The sequence below is a fragment of the Peromyscus eremicus genome, chromosome X (genome assembly GCF_949786415.1).
Source record: "Peromyscus eremicus chromosome X, PerEre_H2_v1, whole genome shotgun sequence".
NCBI lineage: Eukaryota > Metazoa > Chordata > Mammalia > Rodentia > Cricetidae > Peromyscus > Peromyscus eremicus.
In genome coordinates, this window is record NC_081439.1 from 49773720 (window position 1) to 49789688 (window position 15969).

Consider the following 15969-nt stretch of genomic DNA (forward strand, 5'->3'; position numbering starts at 1 on the left):
TTAAATAAAGACCAGACAAACTATTTAAATGGTCCAATAACCCCTAACGAAATAGAAACACTCATTAAAAGTCTCCCAAGCAAAAAAAAAGCCCAGGACCAGATGGTTTCAGTGCAGAATTCTACCAGATCTTCAAAGAAGAGTTAATACCAGTACTCTTTAAATTGTTCCACACAATTGAAACAGAAGGAACATTACCAAACTCCTTCTATGAGGCTACAATTACCCTGATTCCTAAACCAAACAAGGGTACAACAAAGAAAGAGAACTACAGACCAATATCCCTCATGAACATGGATGCAAAAATACTCAATAAAATACTGGCAAAAAGATTACAAGAACACATCAAAACAATTATCCAGCATGATCAAGTAGGCTTCATCCCAGGGATGCAAGGGTGGTTCAACATATGAAAGTCCGTCAATGTAATACACCATATAAACAAACTCAAATAAAAAAAAAAAACAAATGGTCATCTCACTAGATGCAGAAAAGGTATTTGACAAAATCCAACACCCCTTCATGATAAAGGTCTTGGAGCGATCAAGAATACAGGGAACATACCTAAACATAATAAAGGCAATTTACAGCAAGCCAACAGCCAACATCAAATTAAATGGAGAGAAACTCAAAGCGATTCCACTAAAATCAGGAACGAGGCAAGGCTGTCTGCTCTCCCCATACATATTCAATATAGTACTTGAAGTTCTAGCCAGAGCAATAAGACAACATAAGGAGATTAAAGGGATACAAATTGGAAAGGAAGAAGTCAAGCTTTCCCTATTTGCAGATGACATGTTAGTATACTTGAGTGACACCAAAAATTCCACCAAGGAACTGATACAGCTTATAAACACCTTCAGCAACATAGCAGGATACAAGATCAACTCAAAAAAATCAGTAGCCCTCCTATATACAATGGACAAAGAAGCTGAGAAGGAAATAAGAGATACATCACCCTTTACAATAGCCACAAATGATATAAAATACCTTGGGGTAACACTAACCAAGCAAGTGAAGGACCTATATGACAAGAACTTTAAGTCCCTGAATAAAGAAATTGAAAAAGATCTCAGAAAATGGAAAGATCTCCCATGCTCATGGATAGGCAGGACTAACATAGTAAAATTGGCAATCTTACCAAAAGTAATCTACAGATTCAATGCAATCCCCATCAAAATACCAACACAATTCTTCACAGACCTGGAAAGAATAATACTCAACTTCATATGGAAAAAGAAAAAACCCAGGATAGCCAAAAGAATCCTGTACAATAACACAACATCTGAAGGCATCAAGATCCCTGACCGGATTAATGTCAGGGTCTTCCATATCTATCCATATCTATCACCGTGCACAAAACTTAAGTCCAAGTGGATCAAGGACCTCAACATAAATCCAGCTACTCTGAACCTGCTAGAAGAGAAAGTAGGAAGTAGTCTTGAACGCATTCGCATAGGAGATCACTTCCTAAATGTAACACCAGTAGAACAGACACTGAGAGAAACAATCAATCAATGGGACCTCTTGAAACTGAGAAGCTTTTGTAGAGCAAAGGATACGGTCAACAAGGCAAAGCAACAGCCTACAGAATGGGAAAAGGTCTTCACCAACCACACATCTGACAGAGGACTGATATCCAGAATATATAAGGAACTCAAGAAATTAGACATCAAAGTGCCCAACAGTCCAATTAAGAAATGGGCTATAGAACTAAACAGAGAATTCTCAACAGAGGAAACTCAAATGGCTGAAGGACATTTAAGGAACTGCTCAACATCCCTAATCATCAGGGAAATGCAAATCAAAACAACTCTGAGATACCACCTTACGCCTGTCAGAATGGCTAAGATCAAAAACACTGAAGACACCTTATGCTGGAGAGGATGTGGAGCTAGGGGAACTCTCCTCCACTGCTGGTGGGAATGCAAGCTTGTACAACCACTTTGGAAATCAATGTGGTGCTTTCTTAGAAAATTGGGAATCCATCTCCCCCAAGATCCAGCTATACCACTCTTGGGCATATACCCAAGGAATGCTCAATCATACCACAAGGGAACTTGCTCAGCTATGTTCATATCAGCATCGTTTGTAATAGCCAGAACATGGAAACAACCTAGATGCCCTTCAACTGAAGAATGGATAAACAAAATGTGGTACATATACACAATGGAATACTACTCAGCAGAGAAAAACAATGACATCATGAGGTTTGCAGACAAATGGATGGATCTAGATAAAATCATCCTGAGTGAGGTAACCCAGACTCAGAAAGACAAACATGGTATGTACTCACTCATAGCAGGATACTAGATGTGGAACAAGGATGACTGGACTGCTACTCACATCACCAGGGAGGCTACCTGGAAAACAGGACCCCAAGAAAGACACAGGGATCGCCCAATGTTGGAGAAATGGTAAAGATCTACATGAACAGCCTGGACATAAGTGGGGGTAATGAGGGGCGAGAGTCGAGATAAAGAAAGCTTGGGGGAGCTGGTGATCCCAGCTGGATCAACAACAGAGAGGGAGAACAAGGAAGAGGAGACCATGATAAATGAAGACCACATGAGAATAGGAAGAAGCAAAGTGCTAGAGAGGCGCACAGAAATCCACAATGATACCCCCACAACAGACTGCTGGCAATGGTCGAGAGACAGCCCGAACTGACCTACTGTGGTGATGGGATGGCCAAACACCCTAATTGTCGTGCTACAAACCCCATCCAACTACTGAGGGATCTGGATGCAGAGATCCATGACTAGGCCCCGGGTGGATCTCTGGGAGTCCAATTAGCGAGAATGAGGAGGGTTTATATGAGCGAGAATTGTTGAGACCAAGGTTGGATAAAGCACAGGGACAAATAGCTAAACGAATGGAAACACATGAACTAAGAACCAATGGCTGAGGGGTCACCAACTGGATCAGGCCCTCTGAATGGGTGAGACAGTTGATTGGCTTGATCTGTTTGGGAGGCACCCAGGCAGTGGGACCCCCGTCCTGTGCTCATTGCATGAGTTGGCTGTTTGAAACCTGGGGCCTATGCAGGATGGCTTGGCTCGGCCTGGGAGGAGGGGACTGGACCTACCTGGACTGAGTCAACCAGGTTGATCTCAGTCCTCGCAGGGAGGCTTTGCCCTGGAGGAGGTGGGAATGGGGGGTGGGCTGGGGGGAATGTGAGGGGGGCCTGAGCGGGGAGAACAAGGGAATCTGTGGCTGATATGTAGAACTGAATTGTATTGCAAAATAAAAATAAAAATTAAAAAAAAATAGGTGATGAAATAAAAAAAAGAATAAATAAAAATATATCTGCCGCTGAGATCTGTCAGTACCAAGAGTCCAAAGAGTGACTCACTGGAACTCATCTCTAGTTTAAAACCTGTTTTTTAGCCGGGCGGTGGTGGCGCACGCCTTTAATCCCAGCACTCGGGAGGCAGAGCCAGGTGGATCTCTGTGAGTTCGAGGACAGCCTGGGCTACCAAGTGAGTTCCAGGAAAGGCGCAAAGCTACACAGAGAAACCCTGTCTCGGAAACAAACAAACAAACAAACAAACCTGTTTTTTAGGGGTTATTTGCAGAGTGGAGGGTGAACTTACAGATAGCTGTGCTTTCCTGAAAGTCGTCCACCAGCCTCCAACCAACCACCCTCAGCTTACCAAGTTCCTATTGCATGTGACTCTAAATCTATAGCAGAATGTCTATAATAATAAACCCGACTTCAGGGTGCTATATACCAACTTAAGCAGCAGGGGTGACTGGAGACTCAGGCGACATAGGGCAAAGAAAAAGCAGGACTCTGGTAATGCAGTATTTTCATGAATGTTTCCCCCTTCTGGGGGGATTCTCCTGGTGTTGACAAAGACTGTACAGATGTGGGAAAGGTTGCTTGTTTTGCTACCATCTGGCACACAGAACAAACAGCACAATGATGGCTTGATGTGAAATAGAATGACTGTCAAAAATCTGGAGGGGTAGCTTCAATACATATGCACTGTTCCACAGATATTGATATGTAAACATTGGAACATCCTTACATCCCTGGAATGAAGTCAGTTTGGCCATGGTATAGGATCTGACTGAATGCATTGTTGAATTTCATGTATAAGAGTTTTGTTTAAATTCTTCTTATTAGGAGCATTTTGTGCATACTCATGAAGTAAATTGGTCTCAAAATTTCTTTTGTTGTTGATGGTTCCTTATGCAGTTTGAGTATCAGGGGAATACTACTTTCAAAGACTGACCGGTAGTGTTCCTACCTTTCCCATTCCATGGCCCAATTTGAGCAGCAGCAGCACCCCTAGTCCTTCTATGGCCTGAGAATTCACGTTATCCTATCTGATGCTGAGCCTTTTAAAGCTGAATCTTTTAGTTATTCTTACAACTCCTTGCCTGCCTCTGATCTGCGCTTGCTGCCTGTGTATCTCCTTGGTTTCAGTTTCTTAAATCAAATGTATGTAGACACTTACCCAGTTCCTCTAGATATAGAGGGAGTGAGCGGCCAGCAGGAGGCATTGAAGAGGCAAGGGGTGGATGGTAGGTGGGGTTGAAATCATGAGAATAAGTCTGTGGTGGTATTGTATTCCCCAAAATAATGTGCACCCTAATAAACTTATCTGGAGTCAGAGACAGAACAGCCACTATATACAAAGGCTAGAAAATGGTGGCACTCACACCTTTAATCCTAGCACTCCAGAGGTAGAAATCCCTCTGGATCTCTGTGATTTCAAGGCCACATTGGAAACAGCCAGGCATGGTGACACACGCCTTTAATCCCAGAAAGCAAGCCTTTAATCCCAGGGAGTGGTGGTAGAAAGCAGAAAGGTATATAAGGCGTGAGGACCAGAAACTAGAAGCATTTGGCTGGTTAAGCTTTCAGGCTCTGGAGCAGCACAGTTCAGCTAAGATCCATGAGGCCTCAGAGGCATGCAGTCTGAGGAAACAAGATCAGCTGAGAAGTTGGCCAAGTGAGGTTAGCTGTGGCTTGTTCTGTCTCTCTGACCATCCAGCATTTCACCCCAATAACTGGCACCGGGTTTGTTTTTATTAATAAGACTCTCTAAGATTCATGCTACATAAGTCACTCATGTATGAAATGCCCATAGAAAATAATGAATGTTACAAAACCAAAAGATTCTCCTAGTGCTCAGCATGGGTCACTCTCTTAACTGACACCTGCTAGATTCCATCTTCAGTGTCCTGGCTGTTCACATTTTCCACCCACACATTTCAGTGTTCAAAATGCTGAGGGACTGTGTGCTTGCACTCAGCTTTGCCGCTGGATATTCCCCTACCAGTCTGCAGCTGCTTTTAAAAACGTATTAAATCCTGGGTCCTGAGAGTGGAAGGGCTGGTCCGGCCCCTCACCAGCTGCCGCACTAGGGAGCACAGACCCTGCACCTCACAGGGAACTACAGAAATGCTGACCCAGTGGGTGGGGACACAGGTGAGCCTGCCCAGAGGGTGTGGGAGTGGGAGAGCTGGCCTTGCATGCATCATCTGACATGGGGTGGTAAGGGCAAGGGAAAGATGCTCTGCCCCTCAACCTTGCCACCTGTGGTAGGTGACAGAATTGACCCTGCCCCTCACCAGATGCAGCACCAGGGAAAGTGGGCCCTGCACCTCTCCAGGGAACACAGTAGAGCTGACCCTGTTGATGGGGAGGGGGGAAGGGGACAACACAGATGGACAGCAGGAATGCTAACCTTCAGAATGTAAGGGTGAGCAATCTGGCCCCAACCATCATCTACGATATAATGGCATGGGCAAGGGAGAGAACCCTCCCATCCCCTGCAACCCTGTGGTAGGTGGGAGAGCTGTCCCTGTGGTTTGGAGACCAAGAGAGATGGCCCTGCCTCTCACCAGCTGCATCACCCTGAAGAGTGGACCCTACACCTCACCTTGGAAACACAGTAGAACCTGCCCTGGTGGCATAGGTGTGGACAAGCTGGCCCTGAGGACACTGGAGCAGGAGAAACAGCCCCACGCCTTGCTGCTTACTACATAGGGGAAGCTAGCTGGGGTGGTGCTGGACAGCTCAGCCTTGCGTTGAGGATGAGGGATAGCTGGTGGGCTCACCAATCCAGCAACCACCCAGACCCTGAACCAGGAACATGAGTTAGCCCATCCCATCATCCAAACCGTCTGTGATCTGCTGGAGCGTGAGAATGGGCCAGGCCTACAGACCCAAACTTGCAGGATCTCCATGGCACAGGATAACAACAGGATATCCAAGAGGATCTCCAGTGAGAGCACAATATCTATGGTGTAGTTAAAACCAGAGGCCTCGAACCAGACCAATGACTCACTGAAATGCTCACTTGCAAGTAATGATATATGACCTAAAGAGTATACTCTGTGACTCATGGGTCACACTACAGCTTCTACGACGAGATTTTCCTTTCCTTTTGCTTTTTTCTCATTTCTTTTCCTTTAAATCTTATTTTGTTTTATACTGGTGGGTGGGATGGCAAGGGTAGAGGGTGGGTTGGAAGGGATGAGGAGATGGGTGGGATTGAGATTAATGATGTGAAATCCGCAAAGAATCAATAACAATGTTAAGTTGGAAAAATATGAAATTGGACCTAGAATCCTGAAACAAACCCATTTCAAACTACAATAACCCTGGAAATGAACACATCTGTTGGAACTGAGACCATCATGTATCCATCTCTGCGTGGGGACGATAGAGGTTTTTACATTGGAACAAATACTAAATACCTGTACCTTTTCATCCAGTGTAATTTCCTAAACTCCTTCTATTCAATTTCCCAATTTTGTCAGATATCTGAAACTGAAATAAAGTTTCTCCTAGGCCCCCACACTAAAAAAATCTTATTTTTTTATTTAGATATTTGTGACCCTGTGCATCTATGTGTCTGTGTGTCTGCCTATGTTTATGTGCGTGGGCTTCTCATGGTGCTCATGTGCAAGTCAGAGTGAAACACCTGGTAGTTGCCTTACTTTTTAATACCATGTGGGGCCCTAGGATCAAGCTGAGGTTATGATTGGCAGCAAAAGCCTTTGTGTCCAACACCTTCACATGTGTATCATCTTAGAGACCCCCAGGCTGCTTTTCGACCAGAATCCCTCAGTATTTGCCTAAATATACTTGCATCCACATCACGACCAGTCATGTTCATGTTGCCCTCAGGTCAGTAGTTCACATAGTCAGTGGATGGGGACCTATTTAGAAATCTACAGAGTTAATAGTTCTGAACGCTATGCTGTCACCAGCAGGAAGTCTGGAGTGTAGAGTTTCTCTCGGAATCGGTTCCCTATTGAGAAAAAAAAGTTCCTGGAAAGGACAGCAGCTTACTCTGAACCTTCTGCAAGCCTAATGTTGATTAGAATTTCCATAATTGTGAAGAGCTTGGGACATCCAGAACTCAACCACACTTTATCTTGGGCTATCTTTCGCCCTCATGGTAGGCATGCTCTGCCCAGCTCTGTACCTGACTTCACATCTTTGTGACTAGCCAGTGATTTGGAAATGTAGTGACTTAACAAACCACTGTCTTGCACCAAGTTCAGGGCTTACAGTGTTACTAGGTAGCACCGAAGGCCTGGAGAACAGATTTCCCCACTTTGTTGTAATCTGCCTACATGATATTTCCTACAGTGTATTTCAAAAATGCCTTGACTCATGACTCTTCTTTGTTCTGGTATTATAAAAATTTGATAGGCTTGTGGCAACGTTGAAACACGGAATTTGAGGTAATTGAACCTGAGGTCAAAGTGCATGGACACTCATATTTGGGTGCAGAATAGACTAGCTCTTGTCAGCTTTGAGAAGAGAGTTGTTTCTGCATGGTGAGGCTTCTCCACCAGCCTCAGGGGTAGAGAGTTAGGGAGTATCCTCTTTTCTCTGTCTTCTTATCGAACTTTCCTTTAAAAATGAATAATACATCAGAATCCCTATGGCTTCAGTGGTACCTGTTTGTTTATTGTAATGTGTATTGTCTCCATTCTGAGTCATATTTTCAAAATATTTGTTTGCTTTCCATGAATATGTTTTCTCTTCACTGTTAGCAGTGAACATCTCCTACTTGGATGATTAGGAGTTGCTTGACTCAGCTACGAACTACAAGTGCATCCAAGCTCTGATCTTGAAGTCAAACTCTGGAGTAGGTTCCTGTTGCTGAGACAGTGAATGAGTAATGAGCAGCTAATGAACTAACGCTAGGTGAGTCCAGTGCTCGAAGCAGCTAACTGGTCAGATTTTTCCATTACCAAAAGCTCCCACCAATCCAGTTCACAGTTTTTCTCCTTCCTAATCACATCCTCCTCACTCATGGTCTCCTGTCTTGTTGGGTCTTGGCAACTGACTTTTGTTTTTTGCTATGCACAAGGCAGACCTAGGCCAATATTCTGAGTTGAGGGGGGGAGATGAGAATTAAAGTCCTCACCTTGATATGCCCTGCCCTAGAGACTTTGGAGAAGCTGAGGACAGATGTTCACTGACGACCACTTGTTTTGACAGGATGACCTTGTGCCTGCATGCCTGTGATAGATGATTATAACCTCAACGGCTCCAGGTGCAGTCAAGGTAGCTGCAGGGTGAAGCTTTTCTACTGACAAAGGTGACTCTCTGGCTTGCCACATGTCTTGCTTCAGGCCCTGCCTTCTGATTTGACATCACCTCACAGAGAACAGGGAACTGAAATGACCAAATAAGGTCGAGGACCAAATGTGGATGCCTGACCATTGCTTGGGGTCCCAGGAGGGGTGAAGCTGTAATTGAACACAGCAGTCAACTGACTTGAAGGTGGATACAGAGGTAGACATGCTGTGATTAACTGGTTATGTGTCCCCACTCCCCAAGGCTCATGAATGAAAACCTCATTTGCTAATTTCTTATGCACATTTCTGATGAGTTACAATACATTCTCCAGACACAATATGGGTGAAACTGATCACAGACTTGAAAAGGTGGGGCTTGATTCTTGCAAACATCCCCAGTGAGCAAATACCTGGGATAATTTGACCATGGTGAACTTACTGGCAGAGAGTGGGGAATTTCCCCAGTGATGGCTGAGACCCTCAGTGCCCAATCTATTTCCTGGCTCCTGAAAAAGCTGCCAGAGGCCCCTGCCTAAAGAGAGATTGGAGCAAATGAGTTCGTCTCTGGGAATTATTCATAGTTTAACAGAATATGGCAAGTTTGTCAATGGGAGAGAACAGAAACCTAGACAAGCCAAGTATTCTTTGGGTTTCTTTTCTCATTCAGAAGGAATAAGGAGACCATACCCTGACCTGCATCGCCGACAGAAGCCTTCCACTCCATCAGAGGCCAGGCCAGCTCCCTGAGAACTAGGCCCACACCTCAGATAGAAGCTTCCCACTGCCCAGAGGCCAGGCCAGCATCCTGAACCCCAGGTAAGACCTCCTGCCACTCCTCCGGTTTCTGCCCAGCACAACCCCAACAGTCCCTTCCTCCTTGCCACCATATCCCGGCCCACACCTCTGGTGGAAGCCTTCCAACCCATCAGAGGCCAGGTTAGAATCCTGATACCCAGAGGCCAGACCCGAATCCCAAACCCGAGGGTCTTAGGGCTTTTATTGCTATGAAGAGACCCCGTGACCACAGCAACTCTTAAAAGGAAAACATTTAATTGAGGGGGATCGCTTATGGTTTCAAAGGTTCAGTCTGCTATCATCACAGCAAGGAGCATGACAGCATGCAGGCAGATGTGCTGGAGGAGTAGTTGAGAGTCCTGCATCTTACAGGCAACAAGAAGTCAACTGGCAGAGGGGTGGCATCAGCCTCTTCATTCCCTCAGTTCATCTCTGTCATTGGAACTGAAAAACAAAATCAGGAGTATCCAGGAACTGGTGGAGCTGAAAAAAAAAATAGAAAAAGAGACACTTGCGACAGGAACAGGAGAATCTCAAGAAGGTAAAGAGTTCTCTTTCTCCTTTAGAGACAAATAGGCTTGGAGATGCCATGGAGGAACAGCAGGCTTTCAGAGCCAGCCGAGCCTGCATCCCGCTCCCACCCTGGGGTCACCAGGTCTCTGGGCCTCCAGCTGCTGTAGCTGCTCCCTGCTGCAGCTTTCCTAGCACCTGGCAATCTATCCTTTGGGGCCTGTTTGAGATATGCCTTCTCACATTTCCCATGGGCTACTACAAGTCACATGAGCTTTCCAAGTCCAGCTGTCAGGAAGTGACAGCTGCATTTGTTACCTGGCCAGGTTGCAGGCAAATGACTTCAAAAAGGTCTAGAATCCTGTAACTCGAGCACGTGAAATAATGTATCAAAATTAAAACAGAACAAAGCTAAAAAAAAAAACAAAACTAAAAGCAAACAACATAACCAAGGAGATCTGTTGTTCCTTCCTTAGGATAACAAGAATGGATGTGGTGATCTCCTGAGGGATCAGTGGCACTGGGAAGTTTTATGTGTGCCACCATTTTGGTTCATGCCATATGGTTGCATTAATCCAGATGGCAGTGGAGTCACATGACCTTCATGATGTCACTAACCGATCTGGTGCCATGGCATGTGGCTGTCTCTACCTTGATGTCATGGCCAACCAAGATCCAGCCAAGTCACCTAATTGCCTCCATCTCAGTGAGCTCTCCAACCACAATGTTGAAACTCATGGTCATTTTTGATCATGGTGTATTGGTAGAATTATTAAGGCAACTCCACGTAGTTAAAAGGGAGGTTTATTTTGTGGGGTAACTTACAAGTGAAAGGATAGGTAACAGGGTCTGGAAAAGGTGAAGCACAGTCCAGCGGTGTTCTCTGGAGAACTCTGCTCGGTCTACCTCCAGCGTCCAGGATCCAGAAACTAAGAGAGCCGGCCGCAGGTCAAAGCTGGAACAGCTACCCACTACAATGGTGAGCTCAGCCCAATGAATAAACGGGCCCATTTTCCCCATAAGGACACATGTCCCTGTGGGTTTCCCACATCTGACAGAATAAATGTGGACACTCATTCCCTTTCCTTAGCATGGATATAGGAGGAGATGGTAGGTCCGGGTTAAGCCTAGTCATTTGGACCAGCATAAGAAAGCCAAGAAGAGGGAAGTAACTTCATGGTCTCAGTTCAACAAAGGTGACTCCATATGTCCTGCTACACAAATTTTAACCGTCAGTGCCACAGAATGTCATTTGGCTTTTCTCTGACCTGGCTTCATCTCCTAGGCACAGCCTGTTACCGGAAAAGAACATGAAGGAACAGGCAGGAATGGGAAGGTATGCTCACAGCCCACAGCTGGGGCCCTTGCTCTAGGAGCAAATGGAGAAACTGAAGGAGAGCAGTGTCTTGGCACCTCATTGTCTCAGTCAAGCACGGGGTACACTGTGACCAGACAGATCTGTGCCCTCCACCTTGGCTGGAATCTAAGTCCCTTAGAAACAAACTTGTTAAAAGAGTTAAGCCAATTTTAAAGCCTCAATAGCTCTGTGTGACCCTCTGACCCAGTTAGAAAAGCAGCTGCCTGGGAAGTTGTGGTGTTTTCCTCCTGTCTTCGTGAGGGTTTTGATTGCTGTGAAGAGACTCCATGACCACAGCAAGTCTCATAAAGAAAACATTGAATTGGTGTGGCTCACTTACACTTTCAGAGGTTTGGTCCACTATCACCACGGCAAGGAGCATAGCGGAGTGCAGGCAGACATGGTGCTGGAGTAATAGCTGAGACTCCTACATCTTGCAGGCAACAGGAAGTCTGCTGAGACACTGGGAGGTATCCTCAGCATAGGAAGCCTCAAAGCCCACCCCCACAGTGAACAGACTTCCTCCAACAAAGTCATACCCACTCCAACAAAGCCACACCTCCTAATAGTGCCACTCCCTATGAGATTATGGGGGCCAATTACATGCAAACTAGCACACCTCCCTGCCCGGAAAACTGATCCTAGGTCACCCAGGTTCTCTAAGGGGACTGGGCAAAGAGGAAAAGAAGGGAGAATCCCATGCTAGGAGAGGGAGAGGGAGAGGGGTGATAGAGAGTTAAAGTTAGGCTTCGGGGGTATTTTGCATCATTCAGTCTGATCTTAGTTGGGTCAGGGAAGGGTATATTGAATGGGTGCTTGAGCCTCTGGGCCAGCCAGAGGAATTGGTTCCTTCCTGTGTTTGTGTGTCTCTCTCTTTCTTCATTTTTCGTTGACCTCAATTTGGCCTGAGTGCTTCCTGTTCCTGCCTTAATCCATAGAAGCTCAGACATCCCCTCTCCCCGGCTCCCACCTCAGACCCAGACCCCACCCCACTGCTAAAGAGGACATTATTGCATCTAAATTGAGATTCCCTTTGAGTCCCTTAAGGGCATGGATCAGTCTATTGGTATGAGAAGACTAGGGAAAACAGAGTGTAATCTGGCTTATGGTTCCAGAGGGTTAGATGCCCTGGTGGTGGAGCAAAGTCATGGAGGCAGGAACAGCTGAGCTCCCATCTCAGAGGAGAAGCAGGAAGCAGGAAGCACACTGGGAAAGGCAGGAGTCTTTTGAAACCTCAAGCCTTGCCTGCAGGGATGGACACATCACCTTCAGAAAATCCGCACCTCTGTGCTGGATAGTTTTGCGTGAACTGGAAACAAGCTTGGGTCATCTCGGTGGAGGAAACCTCAGTTGAGGAAATGGCGTCATCAGATGGGAAGCAAGCCTGAAGGGCATTTTCTTAATTCTCCATTGATGTGGGAGAGCCCAGTCCGTTGTGGGTGGTACCAACCCTGGGCTGGTGGTCCTGTGTTCTAGAAGAAAGCAGGCTGAGCAGAGCACAGGGAATAAGCCTGTAAGCAGCACAGCGTCGTGGCCTGAAACCAGCCTCAAGGTCCCCAGCCTGGTCATGTTCCTGACCTGACTACCTTCAATGAGCCAGTGTGATAAAGAAGTCAAGAGCCAAAGTACATCCTCTCCTCCACAAGTTCCCTTTAGTCACGGTGCTTTATCAGAGCAACAGTAACTCTAGCTAAGACAGATATTGGCCTCATGGTCATAGAGTCAGGTGTTGCTGTGACAGACCTGGCCATGCTGTTTTTGTGAAGATTGAAGAAGGACTTTGGAACTTTGGGCCAGAGAAGCCATTGAGTGTTGAATGTTCAAGGGGCTGTTGTGTAGGATCTTGGGATACAGAAGGTTGAGAGCCGTGCAGACAATGGTGGCCTGGCTTGTGAAATTTCCGAGAGAAGTTTGAGAGTCCCTCACAGAAACTCTGTGGGCCCTTGTGCTATTGTCCCTTAAGAATCTGTGGTTCTGGTCAGCTGAGGTGGAGGAATCAGCTGTGGTCAAGAATAGCGCAGCATCACTGAAGTGAAATCTTCTGGTGAATTATTTCCTTGGGTCAGTACATAGAAGCTGTTTTCCAGAGGGAGCCAAGGTTGTACCTCACACTGGCTGCTAACCTAGGTCATGTGTAATAGTCTCCCAGAGGGTACTGCTTTTTAAGGCATAAAGGGGTCACGAAGAGCACCTGAGGACTGGCACTGTGAGAGGCCAGAAGAGGCCATTGGAAGGTGCATCCTCAGTGGCTGTTGAAGCCCAAGGACTGAAGGGCTCATGCAGAGAAGGGGAGGCTTGGCACCGTGTAGAGAGTGCAGGAGATGCTCTTGGTGAAAGTGCAGCTCAGTTGCAGTGGGGGATTCCGGGCTCTTGGAGGTCCCAGTGCCATGGGATGGCTGCCAAGGACAGCAACAGGCACGGAGCCTGCCTGAGCTTTTCAGACAAGCTGTGTGTGCTGTGGCAAGCAGTGAGGGAGTTCTGAAGATGCTGGGGGAACCCAGAAGCCTGAGACTGAGCTTTATGCTGCTGGAGTTTGCTTTTGCTTTATCAGGTTGACTGTGCCTGGTTCTTCCCTCTTGGCAAAAGAAATTCTTTAACCTACTGTAATTTTACAGGAGAGCCACAGACAGAACTCTTACAGAAACTGGATTTTTAGAGAGATTTTGAATATTTTAGAGAGTTTGGACTTTAAGTGCTTGGGAGTTTAAAGACCCTGGGGCTTTTAAGAGTTGGAGTTTTATATTGTGAGCTGATGTTAATGTGTGATCCTGGGGGTGACCAATTGAGAATAGGATACCTCTGATCAGTGAAGTGCTTGTGTATCAGCTTTGCAAGGGGTGAATTCTGGGACACTGAGAGGACCGAGCAGATGCCATAACTGGTTGCTCAGTCTTCTGTCAGAGGTCAGGCCTCTGTTTCAGTTTCCTGAGACTGAACCTACAGTGTCTGAAAGAGCCATGAACAGAGGGCAATTAATCACTGGTGCCCCTGACAACGAGGACCAGGGAGATAGGATGCACCAAGCCTGGGCCTCTGAGCCAGCCCCCACAGTCAGTAGGGACTAGGCCAACCAGCATCCACAGCAGCTCAAGGACAAAGTCTGGGACTTGTCCAGGCCTGCTCAACAATGGAAAACTGTACCCTGACCAGCCCCTGACTAGCCCTGCCCAATAGAAATGTACTAATATGATTGCCACCTGCTTAAGCCATTTGTCGATAAACTGACTAACTCCCTTAGGACCTCCCCTTGGCTGTGCTTGAAAGGAGCCTAAACATCCCTCTCCAGGCCTTGGTTGGCCATTTTGCCTTTGTGTGGGATGGCAAGCCCCAGCATGCTAGAATAAAACCTCTCTTGCTGATGGCATATGTGGATGGTGGTCTTTTGTGGGACTTCTCCAGGACCCAAACAACACAAGCTAGAGACATCTCAGTGGAGGAAATCTCACTTGAGAAGAGACCTCTTTAGCTCAGGCTGTAAGCAGGCCTTTGGACATTTTATTACTTAGTGATGGATGGGGGAGGACCCAGCCCACTGTGGGTTGTGCCACCCCTGGGCAGGTGGTCCTGCGTTTTATAAGAAAGAAGACAGAGCATGCCATGTGGACCTAGCTCGTAGGTGGCACTTCTCAATGGCCTGTGCATCAGCACCTCCTCCAAGTTCCTGTCTGTCCTGTTTGTGTCCCTGCTCTGAATGCCTTAGATCAGTAGTTCTCAACCTTCCTGATGCTGTGACCCTTGAGCACACTTCCTCATTCGGTGTGACCCCCAACCATAAAATCATTACCTGGCGACTTCATAACTGTAATTTTACTACTGTTATGACTCTGATATGCAGGAAATCTGATATGTGACTTCTGTGGGGGTCACAACTCACAGGATGAGAACCACTGCCCTAGATGTTGAATTGTGACTTCAAATAGTAAGCAAATAACCCTTTCCGTCCCCAAGTTGCTATTCATCATGGTGTTTAATCACAGCAATAGCAACCCTAACTAAGACAACTTCTCAATCCTTCCTAAACAGCTCCACCAAGCTGGGAAGCAAGTACTCATGCATATTAGCCTATGGGTGTCATTCTCATTCACACTACCACATCCCACCCCCTGGCTGCTATGAGCGCCTGGCCACACCATAATGCAAAATGCACTTTGTCCAACATCAAATGTCCACCTGTTCTTTCACAATCTCAACCAACTTTAAAAGGTCAGAGTCTGCTGTGGAATATTAGTTTAACTATGTAAAGATGTGTTACATCTGCTTATCTTGAGGAATATTACTTTAACTATGTAAAGGTGTATTACATTTGGTTATGCTGCATTTGTTTAAGGATGTAAAGATGTGTTGCCCTGCCTGCCTAGGACACCTGACTGGTCTAATAAAAAGCTGAACGGCCAACCGCTAGACGGATGAGGCATAGGCAGGGCTGGCAGGCCAAGAGAATAATTAGGAGGAGGAATCTATGCTAGAGGAGAATGAGAGGAGAGATGAGCTAGAAAGAGAGAGAGACTCTGGGCCAGCCAGCCAGGCCGCTGCCAACTAGACAGACACAGAAGAAGCAGTGCAAGCATACAGAAATAAAGAAAGGTAAAAAGCCCCGAGGCCAAACATAGATGAAGAGAAAGAGCTTAAAAGAAGTTGTAAGAGCTAGTGGGACAAGCATAAGATAAGGCCGAGCATTCATAACTAATAATGTCTCCATGTCATGATCCGGGGGGCCGGTTGGTGGCTCAAAGGAAAGCCTGTTAACA